Source organism: Elephas maximus, chromosome 15 (genome assembly GCF_024166365.1).
Source record: "Elephas maximus indicus isolate mEleMax1 chromosome 15, mEleMax1 primary haplotype, whole genome shotgun sequence".
Lineage (NCBI taxonomy): Eukaryota > Metazoa > Chordata > Mammalia > Proboscidea > Elephantidae > Elephas > Elephas maximus.
The window spans coordinates 70,093,744-70,111,127 of record NC_064833.1 but is presented as its reverse complement, the minus strand read 5'-3'; positions in this window follow the sequence as shown (position 1 = coordinate 70,111,127).

Sequence of the window (17,384 nt, the reverse complement as noted above, 5' to 3'; positions counted from 1 at the left end):
ACCATTCCCGGAGCTGCAGTGGCGGTGGCGGCAGGCTGGTACTAGCGTTCGGGCGCAGTTTCCTTAGGGAGAAGCAGCCCACTCACACCTCCGGAACCTAAGGAGAGCAGCGCGCTCCCAGCAAAAGTTAAGTACTTACGTACATGTTACCACGCCCCCCCCACCCCCAAGCCGGCTTCAGCACCTGAATCCTTGGGCCTGAGATAGACCCTGGTGAGCACCTAGAGCCACCCTCCTGGCCCTGCAGAAGGAAAAAATTTGCAACTAGGGGGGAAAAGATAATTTACTAGCTCCATTAACTGGGGAAGCTCAGGACAAAAGCAGCTCCTGTCCAGGCATAAACTGTCCATGGACTTTGAGAGCCTTTTCCTTCTGCATGGACCTGTGTGGGCCTATTTCTGGAGAATAGGCCCTTGTTGGCAAACTCCAACCATTTCAGCTGTGCGGTGGAGAGGTGGGTGTTTGACGTTTGATATTGCTTTGGCTATTAAACAAGGTCCTCACCTACCCACAACAGGGACCTAAGGACTGGTAGCTCCACTCAAGTCACCCAGCCACCCGCAACAGGGGTCCAAAGATAACTCGTACCTCCCAGTCCTTACAACAAAAACTTTGGGTGCCCATGGTGCCTCTGCAGAACCCACCCACCAGCACGGTCTAGGGAACAGAGACGCGTTTTCCTCAGAGACACTTGGGGGTCAGTTTTCAGCCCTCTGCCTTGTTCAGAGTGTGACCCCCTGCTGCAATCAGATACCCATATATACGCCAGTCACCCCTGCCCCTCTAAGCCTGTAGGACAGAGCCTGTACCACACACTTGATGATCAGCTACCTGGAAACCTGAGCCGAATTCATACAAGAAAACCGAATGGACACCTAGACTGTGATATACCTGATAACAGCTCTAGCCAGCTGGGGACAGGACACCAGAGCTCCAAAGGTGAAAATAATCAAGATAGCTCACTCAAGCAACACATAGGAGTATATCAAAACAAAACAAAGCAAGCAGCTATGACACAATAAGCAAGCACAAACTACTATAATAACTTCTAGATGGCTCAGAGACAACAGTCAGTATCAAGTCACATAAAGAAACAGGCCATGATCACTTCAATAGGCTCTCAAAACAAAGAATCCAGGGATCTTTTAGATGAAAGTGCACTCCTGGAATTACCAGATGCAGAATACAAAAGTTTAGTATACAGAACCCTTCAAGATGTCAGGAAGGAAATGAGGCAATACACAGAGCAAACCAAAGAACACACAGATCAAGCAACTGAAGAAATTAGAAAGATTATTCAGAAACATAATGAAAAGTTTAATATGCTGGAAAAATCCATAGGCAGACAGCAATCAGAAATTCAGAAGGTTAACAATAAAATTACAGAAGTAGATAACTCAGTAAAAAGTCAGATGAGCAGAAATGAGCAAGTGGAAGGCAGGATTTCTGAACTCGAAGATGCATCACTTGGCACTAATATATTTGAAGAAAAATCAGATAAAGGAATTAAAAAAAATGAAGAAACCTTAAGAATCATGTGGGACTCTCTCAAGGGAAATAACCTGCGAGTGATTGGAGTACAAGAACAGGGAGGGAAAACAGAAAATACAGAGAAAATTGTTGAGGATTTGCTGGCAGAAAACTTCCTTGATATTATGAAGGATGAGAAGACATCTATCCAAGGTGCTCATCGAACTCCACATAAGGTAGATCTGAAAAGAAAGTCACCGAGACATATTAAAATCATATTATAATCAAGCTTGCCAAAACAAAAGATAAAGAGACGAGTATAAGAGCAGCGAGGGATAAAAAAAAAAGTCACTTAAAAAGGAGAGCCAATAAGAATAAGCTCGGACTACTCAGCAGAAACCATGCAGGAAAGAAGGCAATGGGAAAAAATTGCCTGCCAAGAATCATATATCCATCAAAACTGTCTCTTAAATATGAAGATGAAATTAAGACATTTTGAGATAAACACAAGTTGAGGGAATTCGTAAAATGGTTAAAGGGACAATATACCAAGAAGACATACCCATATTAAATATTTATGCACCCAATGAGAGGGCTGCAAGATACGTAAAACAAACTCTATCAGCATTGAAAAGTGAGATAGACAGCTCCACAATAATAGTAGGAGACTTCAACATACCACTTTTGGTGAAGGACAGGACATCCAGAAAGAAGCTCAATAAAGACACAGAAGATCTAAATGCCACAATGAACCATCTTGACCTTACAGACATACACAGAACACTCCACCCAATAGCAACCAAGTATACTTTCTTTTCTAGTGCACATGGAACATTCTCTAGAATAGACTATGTATTAGGTCATAAAGGAAGTCTTAGCAGAATCCAAAACATTGAAATATTACAAGGCACCTTCTTTGACCATAAGGCCATAAAAGTGGAAATCAATAACAGGAAAAACAGGGAAAAGAAATCAAACACTTGGAAACTGAATAACACCCTACTCAAAAAAGACTGGATTACAGAAGACATTAAGGAAGGAATAAAGAAATTCAGAGAATCCAATGAAAATGAAAGCACTTCCTATCAGAACCTTTGGGACACAGCAAAAGCAGTGCTCAGAGGTCAATTTATATCAATAAATGCACACATCCAAAAAGAAGAAAGGGTCAAAATCAAATAATTATCCCTACAATTTGAACAGATAGAAAGGGAGCAAGAAAAGAAACCCACAGGGACCAGAAGAAAACAAATAATAAAAATTAGAGCACAACTAAATGAAATAGAAAACAGAAAAACAATTGAAAGAATTAACAAGACCAAAAGCTGGTTTTTTGAAAAAATGAACAAAATTGAGAAACCATTGGCCAAACTGACAAAAGAAAAACAGGAGAAGAAGCAAATAACCTGAATAAGAAATGAGAAGTGCAATATTACAACAGACCCAACTGAAATTAAAAGAATCGTATCAGATTACTGTGAAAAACTATACTCTAACAAATTGGAAAACCTAGAAAAAATGGATGAATTCCTAGAAACACACTACCTACCTAAACTAACACAAACAGAGGTAGAACAACTAAATAGACCCATAATAAATGAAGAGATTGAAAAGGCAATCAAAAAACTCCCAACAATGGAGGTGGAGCCAAGATGGCGGACTAGGCAGACGCTACCTCGGATCCCTCTTACAACAAAGACACAGAAAAACAAGTGAATCGATCACATACATAACAATCTACGAACCCTGAACAACAAACACAGATTTAGAGACGGAGAATGAACTAATACGGGGAAGCAGCGATTGTTTCCAGAGCCTGAAGCCAGCATACCAGTCAGGTACGGCACAAGCACAGACAGCTGCTCCACCCCCCTGAACTAACCCCGGGAGGGGGACCAGCCGGTTCCGCGGGCGGCGTGGGACGCAGCCGGTAGGAGAAGTCCCAGGGAGGCAGTGACTGGTCTTGGAGCAGGAAGAGCAGCATCCCAGCCGGAGAACCATCCCGCCGGGATTTGGACTGGACGCAGGTACGGCATAAACACGGAGAGCTGCTCCACCCCCTGAACTAACCCCGGGAAGGGGCCCAGCTGGGTCGCGTGGGCGGCGTGGAACGCAGCCGGTAGGAGAAGTCCCCGGGAGGGAGCGACTGCTATTGGAGGGGGAGAACAGCGTCCCAGCCGGGACACTCGGTCACGGCACAAGCACGGGGAGCTGCTCCACCCATCTGAACTAACACCGGGAGGCGGCCCAACTGGTTCGCGGAGGCGGCACGGCCACGCAGCTGGAGGGATGAGAAGTCCCCGGGAGGCAGTGACTGATTTTGGAGTCGAGAGTGCACCGTCCCAGTAGGGGAGCCTTGATGCTGGGCGTGGGGCCGGAAGCGGAGGATCTGACCGTGACTCCAGTGGGCCAGACCCCCCGGGGGCAATCTCCACACAGCCAGCACACATAGGCAACGCGCCCGCGGGAATCTCAGATATAATAGTCATTCCAAGCAAGACAAGCAACTTTGGCTATATTCTGAGGTGCTACTCTCCTATCTCTCTGTTCCCTCCCCCACCCTCCCCAGGCGGCTTCATTAACATCCGAATAGCCTGAGCCAGAGGGAGAACTCTGATAGGGATCTGACTGCATTTTTTTTTTAGTGGATTTTCTGGAAAAACTAGTTTCCCAGTGATGGCTCGGAGACAACAATCCATATCAAACCACTTAAAGAAGCAGACCATGACAGCTTCTCCAACCCCCCAAACAAAAGAATCAAAATCTTTCCCAAATGAAGATACAATCCTGGAATTATCAGATACAGAATATAAAAAACTAATTTACAGAATGCTTAAAGATATCACAAATGAAATTAGGATAACTGCAGAAAAAGCCAAGGAACACACCGATAAAACTGTTGAAGAACTCAAAAAAATTATTCAAGAACACAGTGGAAAAATTAATAAGTTGCAAGAATCCATAGAGAGACAACATGTAGAAATCCAAAAGATTAACAATAAAATTACAGAATTAGACAACGCAATAGGAAGTCAGAGGAGCAGACTCGAACAATTAGAATGCAGACTGGGACATCTGGAGGACCAGGGAATCAACACCAACATAGCGGAAAAAAAATCAGATAAAAGAATTAAAAAAAAATGAAGAAACCCTAAGAATTATGTGGGACTCTATCAAGAAGGATAACCTGCGGGTGATTGGAGTCCCAGAACAGGGAGGGGAGACAGAAAACACAGAGAAAATAGTTGAAGAACTCCTGACAGAAAACTTCCCTGACATCATGAAAAACGAAAGGATATCTATCCAAGATGCTCATCGAACCCCATTTAAGATTGATCCAAAAAGAAAAACACCAAGACATATTGTCATCAAACTCACCAAAACCAAAGATAAACAGAAAATTTTAAAAGCAGCCAGGTAGAAAAGAAAGGTTTCCTTCAAGGGAGAATCAATAAGAATAAGTTCAGACTACTCAGCAGAAACCATGCAGGCAAGAAGGGAATGGGACGACATATACAGAACACTGAAGGAGAAAAACTGCCAGCCAAGGATCATATATCCAGCAAAACTCTCTCTGAAATATGAAGGCGAAATTAAGACATTTACAGACAAACACAAGTTTAGAGAATTTACAAAAACCAAACCAAAGCTATAAGAAATACTAAAGGATATTGTTTGGTCAGAAAACCAATAATATCAGATATCAGCACAACACAAGGTCACAAAACAGAACGTCCTGATATCAACTCAAATAGGGAAATCATAAAAACAAACAAATTAAGATTAATTAAAAAAAAATACACATAACAGGGAATCATGGAAGTCAATAGGTAAAAGATCACAATAATCAAAAAGAGGGACTAAATACAGGAGGCATTGAACTGCCATATGGAGAGTGATACAAGGCGATATAGAACAATAGAAGTTAGGTTTTTACTTAGAAAAATAGGGGTAAATAATAAGGTAACCACAAAAAGGTATAACAACTCTATAACTCAAGATAAAAGCCAAGAAAAACTTAACGACTCAACTAACATAAAGTCAAACACTATGAGAATGAGGATCTCACAATTTACTAAGATAAACGCCTCAGCACAAAAAAGTATGTGGAAAAATGAAATTGTCAACAACACACATAAAAAGGCATCAAAATGACAGCACTAAAAACTTATTTATCTATAATTACCCTGAATGTAAATGGACTAAATGCACCAATAAAGAGACAGAGAGTCACAGACTGGATAAAGAAACACGATCCATCTATATGCTGCCTACAAGAGACACACCTTAGACTTAGAGACACAAACAAACTAAAACTCAAAGGATGGAAAAAAGTATATCAAGCAAACAATAAGCAAAAAAGAAGAGGAGTAGCAATATTAATTTCTGACAAAATAGACTTTAGACTTAAATCCACCACAAAGGATAAAGAAGGACACTATATAATGATAAAAGGGACAATTGATCAGGAAGACATAACCATATTAAATATATATGCACCCAATGACAGGGCTGCAAGATACATAAATCAAATTTTAACAGAATTGAAAAGTGAGATAGATACCTCCACAATTATAGTAGGAGACTTCAACACACCCCTTTCGGAGAAGGACAGGACATCCAGTAAGAAGCTCAATAGAGACACGGAAGATCTAATTACAACAATCAACCAACTTGACCTCGTTGACTTATACAGAACTCTCCACCCAACTGCTGCAAAATATACTTTTTTTTCTAGTGCACATGGAACATTCTCTAGAATAGACCACATATTAGGTCATAAAACAAACCTTTGCAGAGTCCAAAACATCGAAATATTACAAAGCATCTTCTCAGACCACAAGGCAATAAAACTAGAGATCAATAACAGAAAAACTAGGGAAAAGAAATCAAATACATGGAAAATGAACAATACCCTCCTGAAAAAAGACTGGGTTATAGAAGACATCAAGGAGGGAATAAGGAAATTCATAGAAAGCAACGAGAATGAAAATACTTCCTATCAAAACCTCTGGGACACAGCAAAAGCAGTGCTCAGAGGCCAATTTATATCGATAAATGCACACATACAAAAAGAAGAAAGAGCCAAAATCAGAGAACTGTCCCTACAACTTGAACAAATAGAAACTGAGCAACAAAAGAATCCATCAGGCTCCAGAAGAAAACAAATAATAAAAATTAGAGCTGAACTAAATGAATTAGAGAACAGAAAATCAATTGAAAGAATTAACAAAGCCAAAAGCTGGTTCTTTGAAAAAATTAACAAAATTGATAAACCATTACCTAGACTGACTAAAGAAATACAGGAAAGGAAACAAATAACCCGAATAAGAAACGAGAAGGACCACATCACAACAGAACCAAATGAAATTAAAAGAATCATTTCAGATTATTATGAAAAATTGTACTCTAACAAATTTGAAAACCTAGGAGAAATGGATGAATTCCTGGAAAAACACTACCTACCTAAACTAACACATTCAGAAGTAGAACAACTAAATAGACCCATAACAAAAAAAGAGATTGAAACGGTAATCAAAAAACTCCCAAGAAAAAAAAGCCCTGGCCCGGACGGCTTCACTGCAGAGTTCTACCAAACTTTCAGAGAAGAGTTAACACCACTACTTCTGAAGGTATTCCAAAGCATAGAAAATGACGGAATACTACCCAACTCATTCTATGAAGCCACCATCTCCCTGATACCAAAACCAGGTAAAGACATTACAAAAAAAGAAAATTATAGACCTATATCCCTCATGAACATTGATGCAAAAATCCTCAACAAAATTCTAGCCAATAGAATCCAACAACACATCAAAAAAATAATTCACCCTGATCAAGTGGGATTTATACCAGGTATGCAAGGCTGGTTTAATATCAGAAAAACCATTAATGTAATCCATCACATAAATAAAACAAAAGACAAAAACCACATGATCTTATCAATTGATGCAGAAAAGGCATTTGACAAAGTCCAACACCCATTTATGATAAAAACTCTTACCAAAATAGGAATGGAAGGAAAATTCCTCAACATAATAAAGGGCATCTATGCAAAGCCAACAGCCAATATCACCCTAAATGGAGAGAACCTGAAAGCATTTCCCTTGAGAACGGGAACCAGACAAGGATGCCCTTTATCACCGCTCTTATTCAACATCGTGCTGGAAGTCCTAGCCAGGGCAATTAGGCTAGACAAAGAAATAAAAGGTATCCGGATTGGCAAGGAGGAAGTAAAGTTATCACTATTTGCAGATGACATGATTATATACACAGAAAACCCTAAGGAATCCTGCAGAAAACTACTGAAACTAATAGAAGAGTTTGGCAGAGTCTCAGGTTATAAAATAAACATACAAAAATCACTTGGATTCCTCTACATCAACAAAAAGAACACCGAAGAGGAAATAACCAAATCAATACCATTCACTGTAGCCCCCAAGAAGATAAGATACTTAGGAATAAATCTTACCAAGGATGTAAAAGACCTATACAAAGAAAACTACAAAGCTCTACTACAAGGAATTCAAAAGGACATACTTAAGTGGAAAAACATACCCTGCTCATGGATAGGAAGACTTAACATAGTAAAAATGTCTATTCTACCAAAAGCCATCTATACATTTAACGCACTTCCGATCCAAATTCCAATGTCATATTTTAAGGGGATAGAGAAACAAATCACCAATTTCATATGGAAGGGAAAGAAGCCCCGGATAAGCAAAGCACTACTGAAAAAGAAGAAGAAAGTGGGAGGCCTCACTTTACCTGACTTCAGAACCTATTATACAGTCACAGTAGTCAAAACAGCCTGGTACTGGTACAACAACAGGCACATAGACCAATGGATCAGAATTGAGAACCCAGACATAGATCCATCCACGTATGAGCAGCTGATATTTGACAAAGGACCAGTGTCAATTAATTGGGGAAAAGATAGCCTTTTTAACAAATGGTGCTGGCATAACTGGATATCCATTTGCAAAAAAATGAAACAGGACCCATACCTCACACCATGCACAAAAACTAACTCCAAGTGGATCAAAGACCTAAACATAAAAACTAAAACGATAAAGATCATGGAAGAAAAAATTGGGACAACCCTAGGAGCCCTAATACAAGGTATAAACAGAATACAAAACATTACCAAAAATGATGAAGAGAAACCCGATAACTGGGAGCTCCTAAAAATCAAACACCTATGCTCATCTAAAGACTTCACCAAAAGAGTAAAAAGACCACTTACAGACTGGGAAAGAATTTTCAGCTATGACATCTCCGGCCAGCGCCTGATCTCTAAAATCTACATGATTCTGTCAAAACTCAACCACAAAAAGACAAACAACCCAATCAAGAAGTGGGCAAAGGATATGAACACACATTTCACTAAAGAAGATATTCAGGCAGCCAACAGATACATGAGAAAATGCTCTCGATCATTAGCCATTAGAGAAATGCAAATTAAAACTATGATGAGATTTCATCTCACACCAGCAAGGCTGGCATTAATCCAAAAAACACAAAATAATAAATGTTGGAGAGGCTGCGGAGAGATTGGAACTCTCATACACTGCTGGTGGGAATGTAAAATGGTACAACCACTTTGGAAATCTATCTGGCGTTATCCTAAACAGTTAGAAATAGAACTACCATACAACCCAGAAATCCCACTCCTGGGAATATACCCTAGAGATACAAGAGCCTTCATACAAACAGATATATGCACACCCATGTTTATTGCAGCTCTGTTTACAATAGCAAAAAGTTGGAAGCAACCAAGGTGTCCATCAATGGATGAATGGTTAAATAAATTGTGGTATATTCACACAATGGAATACTACGCATCGATAAAGAACAGTGACGAATCTGTGAAACATTTCATGGCATGGAGGAACCTGGAAGGCATTATGCTGAGCGAAATTAGTCAGAGGCAAAAGGACAAATATTGTATAAGACCACTATTATAAAATCTTGAGAAATAGTAAACCTGAGAAGAACACATACTTTTGTGGTTACGAGGGGGGGAGGGAGGGAGAGGGTTTTTTATTGATTAATCAGTAGATAAGAACTGCTTTAGGTGAAGGGAAAGACAACACTCAATACATGGAAGGTCAGCTCAATTGGACTGGACCAAAAGCAAAGAAGTTTCCGGGATAAACTGAATGCTTCAAAGGTCAGCGGAGCAAGGGCGGGGGTCTGGGGAACATGGTTTGCAGGGACTTCTAAGTCAATTGGCAAAATAATTCTATTATGAAAACACTCTGCATCCCACTTTGAAATGTGGCGTCTGGGGTCTTAAATGCTAACAAGCGGCCATCTAAGATGCAGCAATTGGTCTCAACCCACCTGGAGCAAAGGAAAATGAAGAACACCAAGGCCACACGACAACTAAGAGCCCAAGAGCCAGAAAGGGCCACATGAACCAGAGACCTACATCATCCTGAGACCAGAAGAACTAGTTGGTGCCCGGCCACAATCGATGACTGCCCTGACAGGGAGCACAGCAGAGGACCCCTGAGGGAGCAGGAGATCAGTGGGATACAGACCCCAAATTCTCATAAAAAGACCAAACTTAATGGTCTGACTGAGACTAGAGGAATCCCAGCGGCCACGGTCCCCAGACCTTCTGTTGGCACAGGACAGGAACCATCCCCGAAGAGAACTCATCAGACATGAAAGGGACTGGTCAGCGGGTGGGAGAGAGACGCTGATGAAGAGAGAGCTAATTATATCAGGTGGACACTTGAAATTGTGTTGGCAACTCTTGTCTGGAGGGGGGATGGGAGGATAGAGAGAGAGGGAAGCCGGCAAAATTGTCAAGAAAGGAGAGACTGAAAGGGCTGACTCAAGAGGGGGAGAGCAAGTGGGAGTAGGGAGTGAGATGTATGTAAACTTATATGTGACAGACTGATTGGATTTGTAAACGTTCACTTGAAGCTTAATAAAAGTTATAAAAAAAAAAAACTCCCAACAAAAAAAAGCCCTGGTCCGATGGCTTCACTGCAGAGTTCTACCAAACTTTAAGAGAAGAGTTAACACCACTACTACTAAAGGTATTTCAGGGCATAGAAAAGAACGGAATACAACCAAACTCATTCTATGAAGCCACCACATCCCTGATACCAAAACCAGGTAAAGGCACCACAAAAAAAGAAAATTATAGACCTATATCCCTCATGAAATTAGATGCAAAAATCCTCAACAAAATTCTAGCCAATAGAATTCAACAACATATCAAAAAAATAATTCACCATGACCAAGTGGGATTCCTACCAGGTATTCAGGGATGGTTCAACATTAGAAAAAACAATTAACGTAATCCATCATAAAAATAAAACAAAAGACAATAATCACATGATTTTATCAATTGATGCAGAAAAGGCATTCTACAAAGTTCAACACTCATTCGTGATAAAAACTCTCAGCGAAATAGGAATAGAAGGAAAATTCCTCAACATAATAAAGGGCATTTATACAAGGCCAATAGCCTACATCATCCTAAATGGAGAGAGCCTGAAAGCATTCCCCTTGAGATCAGGAACCAGACAAGGATGCCCTGTATCACCACTCTTATTCAACATTGTTCTGGAGGTCCTAGCCAGAGTAATTAGGCTAGATAAAGAAATAAAAGGCATTCAAATTGGCAAGGAAGAAGTAAAAGTATCTCTATTTGCAGATGATATGATCTTATACACAGAAAACCCTAAGGAATTCTCAAGAAAACTACTGAAACTAATAGAAGAGTTCAACAGAGTATCAGGATACAAGACAAACATACAAAAATCAGTTGAATTCCTCTACACCGACAAAAAGAACATCGAAGAGGAAATCCCCAAATGAATGCCATTTACAGTAGCCCCCAAGAAGATAAAATACTTAGGAATAAATCTTACCAGAGGTATAAAAGACTTATACAAGGAAAACTACAAAACACTTCTGCAAGAAACCAAAAGAGGCCTACATAAGTGGAAAAGCATACCTTGCTCGTGGATAGGAAGAGTTAACATTATAAAAATGTCTATTCTACCAAAAATGATCTATAGAGTTAATGCAATTCTGATCCACATTCCAACAACATTCTTTAACGAGATGTAGAGACAAATCACCAGCTTTATACGGAAGGGAAAGAAGCCTCGGATAAGTAAAGCATTACTGAAGAAGAAGAACAAAGTGGGAAGCCTTACCCTACCTGATTTTAGAACCTATTATACCGCCACAGTAGTCAAAACAGCCTGGTACTGGTACGAAAACAGATACATAGACCAGTGGAACAGAATTGAGAATCCAGGCATAAACCCATCCACATACGAGCAGTTGATATTTGACAAAGGCCCCAAAACAGTTATATGGGGAAAAGACAGTCTTTTTACAAATGGTGCTGGCATAACTGGATATCCATCTGCAAAAAATGAAACAAGACCCATACCTCACTCCATGCACAAAAACTAATTCAAAATGGATCAAAGACCTAAATATAAAATCTAAAATGATAAAGATCATGGAAGAAAAAATAGAGACAACATTAGGAGCCCTAATACATGGCATAAACAGTATACAAAACATTACTAACAATGCAGAAGAAAAACTAGATAACTGGGAGCTCCTAAAAATCAAACACGTATGCTCATCCAAAGACTTCACCGAAAGAGTAAAAAGATTACCTACAGACTGGGAAAAAGTTTTTAGCTATGACATTTCTGATCAGCATCTGATCTCTAAAACCTACATGAGTCTGTAAAAACTCAACTACAAAAAGACAAATAACCCAATTAAAAAATGGGCAAAGGATATGAACAGACACTTCACTAAAGAAGACATTCAGGTAGCTAACAGATACACAAGGAAGTGCTCATGATCATTAGCCATTAGAGAAATGCAAATCAAATCACAATGAGATTCCATCTCACTTGAGCAAGGCTGGCATTAATCCAAAAGAAACAAAATAATAAATGTTGGAGAGGCTGTGGAGAGATTAGAACACTTATACACTGCTGGTGGGGATGTAAAATGGTACAACCACTTTGGAAATAGATTTGGCACTTCCTTAAAAAGCTAGAAATAGAACTACCATATGGTCCAGCAATCCTACTCCTTGGAATATACCCTAGAGAAATAAGAGCCTTTACATGAACAGATATATGCACACCCATGTTCATTGCATCACTGTTTACAATAGCAAAAAGATGAAAGCAACTAAGGTGCCCGTCAATGGATGAATGGATAAATAAATTTTGGTATATTCACACAATGGAATACTGTTCATCGATAAAGAACAGTGACGTATCTGTGAAACATGGAGGAATAACATGGAAGAATCTGGAAGGCATTAAGCTGAGTGAAATTAGTCAGTTGCAAAAGGACAAAAAGACCACTATTATAAGAACTCGAGAAATAATTTAAACGGAGAAGAAAATATTTGATGGTTACGAGAGGGGGGAGGGAAGGAGGATGGGAGAGGGGTATTCACTAATTAGATAGTAGATAATAACTACTTTAGGTGATGAGAAAGACAACACACAACACAGGAGAGGTCAGCACAACTGGACTAAACCAAAAGCAAAGAAGTTTCCTGAATAAACTGAATGTTCTAAGGGCAGCGGCATAGCAGGGGCAGGGGTCTGGGGACCATGGTTTCAGGGGACATTTAAGTCAATTGGCATAATAAAATCTATTAAGAAAACATTCTGCATCCCACTTTGAAGAGTGGCATCAGGGGTCTTAAACGCTACCAAGCAGCCATCTAAGATGCATCAATTGGTCTCAACCCACCTGGATCAAAGGAGAATGAAGAACACCAAGGTCACAAGGTGATTATGAGCCCAGGAGACAGAAAGGGCCAGATGACCAGAGACTACATCAACCTGAGACCAGAAGAACTAGATGGCGCCCAGCTACAACCGATGACTGCCCTGACAGGGAACACAACAGACAACCCCTGAGGGAGCAGGAGAACAGTGGGCCACAGACCCCAAATTCTCATAAGACCAGACTTAATGGTCTGACTGAGACTAGAAGGACCCTAGTGGTCATGGCCCCCAGACCTTCTGTTGGCCCAGGACAGAAACCATTCCCGAAGCCAACTCTTCAGACATGGATTGGACTGGACAATGGGTTGGAGAGGGATGCTGGTGAGGAGTGAGCTTCTTGGATCAGGTGGACACTTGAGACTATGTTGGCATCCCCTCCCTGGAGGGGAGATGAGGGGGTAGAGGGGGTAGGAGCTGGCGAAATGGTCACGAAGAGAGAGTGGAGAGAGGGAGTGGGCTGTCTCATTAAGGGGAGAGCAATTGGGAGTATGTAGGAAGGTTTATATAAGTTTTTGTGTAAGAGACTGACTTGATTTGTAAACTTTCACTTAAAGCACAATAAAAATTAAAAAGAACAGAAAAAAAGAACTAGATCATTGCCGGAACTTACCCAGAAATCCTTCTCTTGTTCTCTGCTAATCCTGCTGCCGTCAAGTTGCTTCTGAGTCATAGCGACCCTACAGGACAGAGTAGAACTGCCCCATAGAGTTTCCAAGGAGAGCCTGGCGGATTTGAACTGCTGACCTCTTGATTAGCAGCTGTAGCACTTAACCGCTACGTGTTCTCTGCTAGTCAATATTTTTTCCTACCCCTAAGGGTAGCTGCTACCCTGACTTTTAACACCAAAAATTTATTTTGTCTGTCTTTGTACTTTATATACATGGAATTATACAGTATGTTCTCTTTTGTGTCTGTATGTTGCAGAGTAGAACTGCATTCCATAGAGTTTCCAAGGCTGTGACCTTTTGAAAGCAGACCACCAGGCCATTCTTCTAAGGTGTCTCTGGGAGAGTTTGAATGGCCAACCTTTCTATTAATAGCCAAGCACTTAACCATTTGTGCCACATAGGGACCTAGCAATCATGGTAATCATGGTAGACAATGTCATATAGTTTTTCAAAGCTCTTCATGCTTGAAAGAGCCCTAGTGGCACAGTGGTTGAGTGCTTGGCTGCCAACTGAAAGATTGGTGGTTCTAACCTGCCAACCGCTCTGCAGGAGAAAAATGTGGCAGTCTGTTTTCATAATGGAAAACCTATGGGGCAGTTCCCCTCCATCTGTAGGGTCAGTGTAATTGGAATCGACTGGACAGTAACAGCCACAGATCTACATGCTTTATTTTGATGCTTGCTTATACTAAACTAAAACGATTTTCCCAATACCATTTGTCACAGGAGATCCTTTAAAAAAAATTATCTTTAAAAAAAAACTCTGCTGCATGTATTAAGAGATCAGTTCTGCTAATATAGTTATTTTCAGTGAAGCTTTTTATGCCCTCAATCATAACTCATGAGAACATATGTTCATGAAGGCTTGGATAATTTCAACTAAAGGCCAGACTATAAGTTCTGCAATGAAAGAGGAATCAACATGAGACAAGGCTGCAGCCTAACTTGGGAAGAGAGTTTATATTCTGGTCTTATACAACCAAACTTTCCATGTTAGGAAAACATACTAGATCACTTTCTGGGAAAATCAGGTAAAAATGTTTTCCTAAGTCTTTTCCCAAAAATATGTCAGTCAGAGTTTTTGTTTGCAATCAAGTGAAACCAACTCTGGTTAATTTAGTTGAAAAGAAATTTGATAAAAGGGTATTTGCGTTAGAGAGCAAGGTTTGGGAACAACTCAGTCATGCAAAATGTCTAAAAACGTGTTTTGGAACTGGCCTTCTACAACATAGTATCCACAGGGTACAGATCCCATCAGCCTGCCATGGGTGGCTAGTCTCCAGAGTGGCCCCAGTGAGCCTTGCATCTTGATATTCATGTTCTTGTGCTATGTCTTTCCACACTGAATCAGGGTTTCTCTCTGCGACCAATAGAGTTTGGTGGAGGCAACAGTATGTAATTTCTGAGGTTAGGTTGTAGAGGATATTACAGCTCCAGCCTTGGTCTTTTGTTTTGTATACTCTGAAGGAAGCCAGCTCCCAGGCCCCAAAGGACACACAAGGAGCCCTGTGGAGAGGAAGTGAGGGCTCCTCCTAACAGCCAGCAATAACCTGCCAGCCATGCAAGTGAGCCACCCTGGAAACAGGTCCTTAGTCTCCAGTCATGCCTTCAGATGTTTGCAGTCACAGCTAATATCTTGACTACAACCTCTTGAGATAACTCTAAGCCACAGCTGCTCAGCCATATTACTCTGAATTCTTGACTCACAGAAACTGCGAGAGAAAGAAATATTTATTTTTAAGTCACTAAATTTTGGGGTACTATGTTACACAACAGCAGACAACTAATACAATCACTGATCCCAGACATGGGATGTGGCTGCTGGACCTGGATGTGCCTGCAAGCAACCTCACCAGACTGCATTCTGAACAGTCTCTGCTTCTTTAGGCCCCTGCCATCTGATTCTTCTTCGCGTTTGATTGATACTGCCTGAGTTCAGGTGCTTAAATCTTAGATGCAAAGAAGGCTTGGAAATGCAAGTAGCTGATCTTTCCAGCTTTTAGAATGGGAGGTAGGTTTGGTTTCATAAGGTGGGGAATTCTCCAAACCTAGAAAGACTGTTTAGATACTGGGAAGCTAAAGAAATGCCAAGTGTCCACTATTCCAGGGCCTCTCAAATTGTGGGCCATAGCAGGTGCTGATCTGTGAACTTTTTGCTGTTGGTCCACACTATGGATTGAATTGTGTTCCCCCCAAATTTGTGCTGAAATCCTAACCCCTGTACTTGGCAATATGACCCTGTTTGGAAATAGGGGTTTTCTATTTTTTTTTTTTATTGTTATGTTAATAATGTTGTACCAAATTAGGATGGGTCCTAAACCTAATCACTTCTGAGAGGTGTCTTGTGAAAAGAACAGAATAGACATGGAGACACACAGAGTAAAAACAGATGCTGGTGAATGTCAAGGAATACCAGGGAATGCCAACTCCTGGGGCTACTAATAAGGAAGACCCTTCCCAATAGTTGATGCCCTGATTTGGACTTCTTTTCTTCAAAACTGTGAAACAATAAACTCCTGTTCTTTCAAGCCATCCAGTTGTGGTATTTTTTTGTTATAGCAGCAGTAGGTAACTAAGACAGTCAGTGATGAGATAAGTACAGAAAGTGATAATAAACATTGACTCCTGTTGCTATTGAGTTGATTCCAACACATAGTGACCCTACAAGAGAGAATAGAACTGCCCCATAGGGTTTCCAAGGCTTAATCTTTGTGGAAGCAGACTGCCACATCCTTCTCCCACATTACTACCACATTTTTATTACATCTGACAAAAAGATTGGTCCGTAACAAATAGGAAATAAAACAAAAAACTGACTACCACAGAAAGTTTGAGAAACGCTGCACTACATCATACCTATAACAACAGAACTTACTTGAAAACACCATGCCACTCAACTCTGCCTTGAGAGAGTCAGGAGAAGGTTGCTCTCTCATATGAATGACATCAATGAGTGATAGTTTTCTCTATATTCCTTTAGTTAGTCAAGGGCACTGACACCATTTAGGAATTCCATTAAAAATGAGATTATGTTGGCCCATGCACACGATAGGAATAAGTGTAATAATCCTGTAATCTTCACAACAAATTATTGAGGTTTTATTTTAATAATTTTTATTGTGCTTTAAGTGAAAGTTTACAAATCAGGTCAGTCTCTCACACAAAAACCCATATACACCTTGCTACACACTCCTAATTACTCTCCCCCTAATGAGACAGCCTGCTCTCTCCCTCCACTCTCTCTTTTCGTGTTCATTTCGCCAGCTTCTAACCCCCTCCACCCTCTCATCTCCCCTCCAGGCAGGACATGCCAATATAGTCTCAAGTGTCCACCTGATCTAAGAAGCTCACTCCTCACCAGCATCCCTCTCCAACCCATTGTCCAGTCCAATCTATGTCTGAAGAGTTAGCTTCGGGAATGGTTCCTGTCCTGGGCCAAC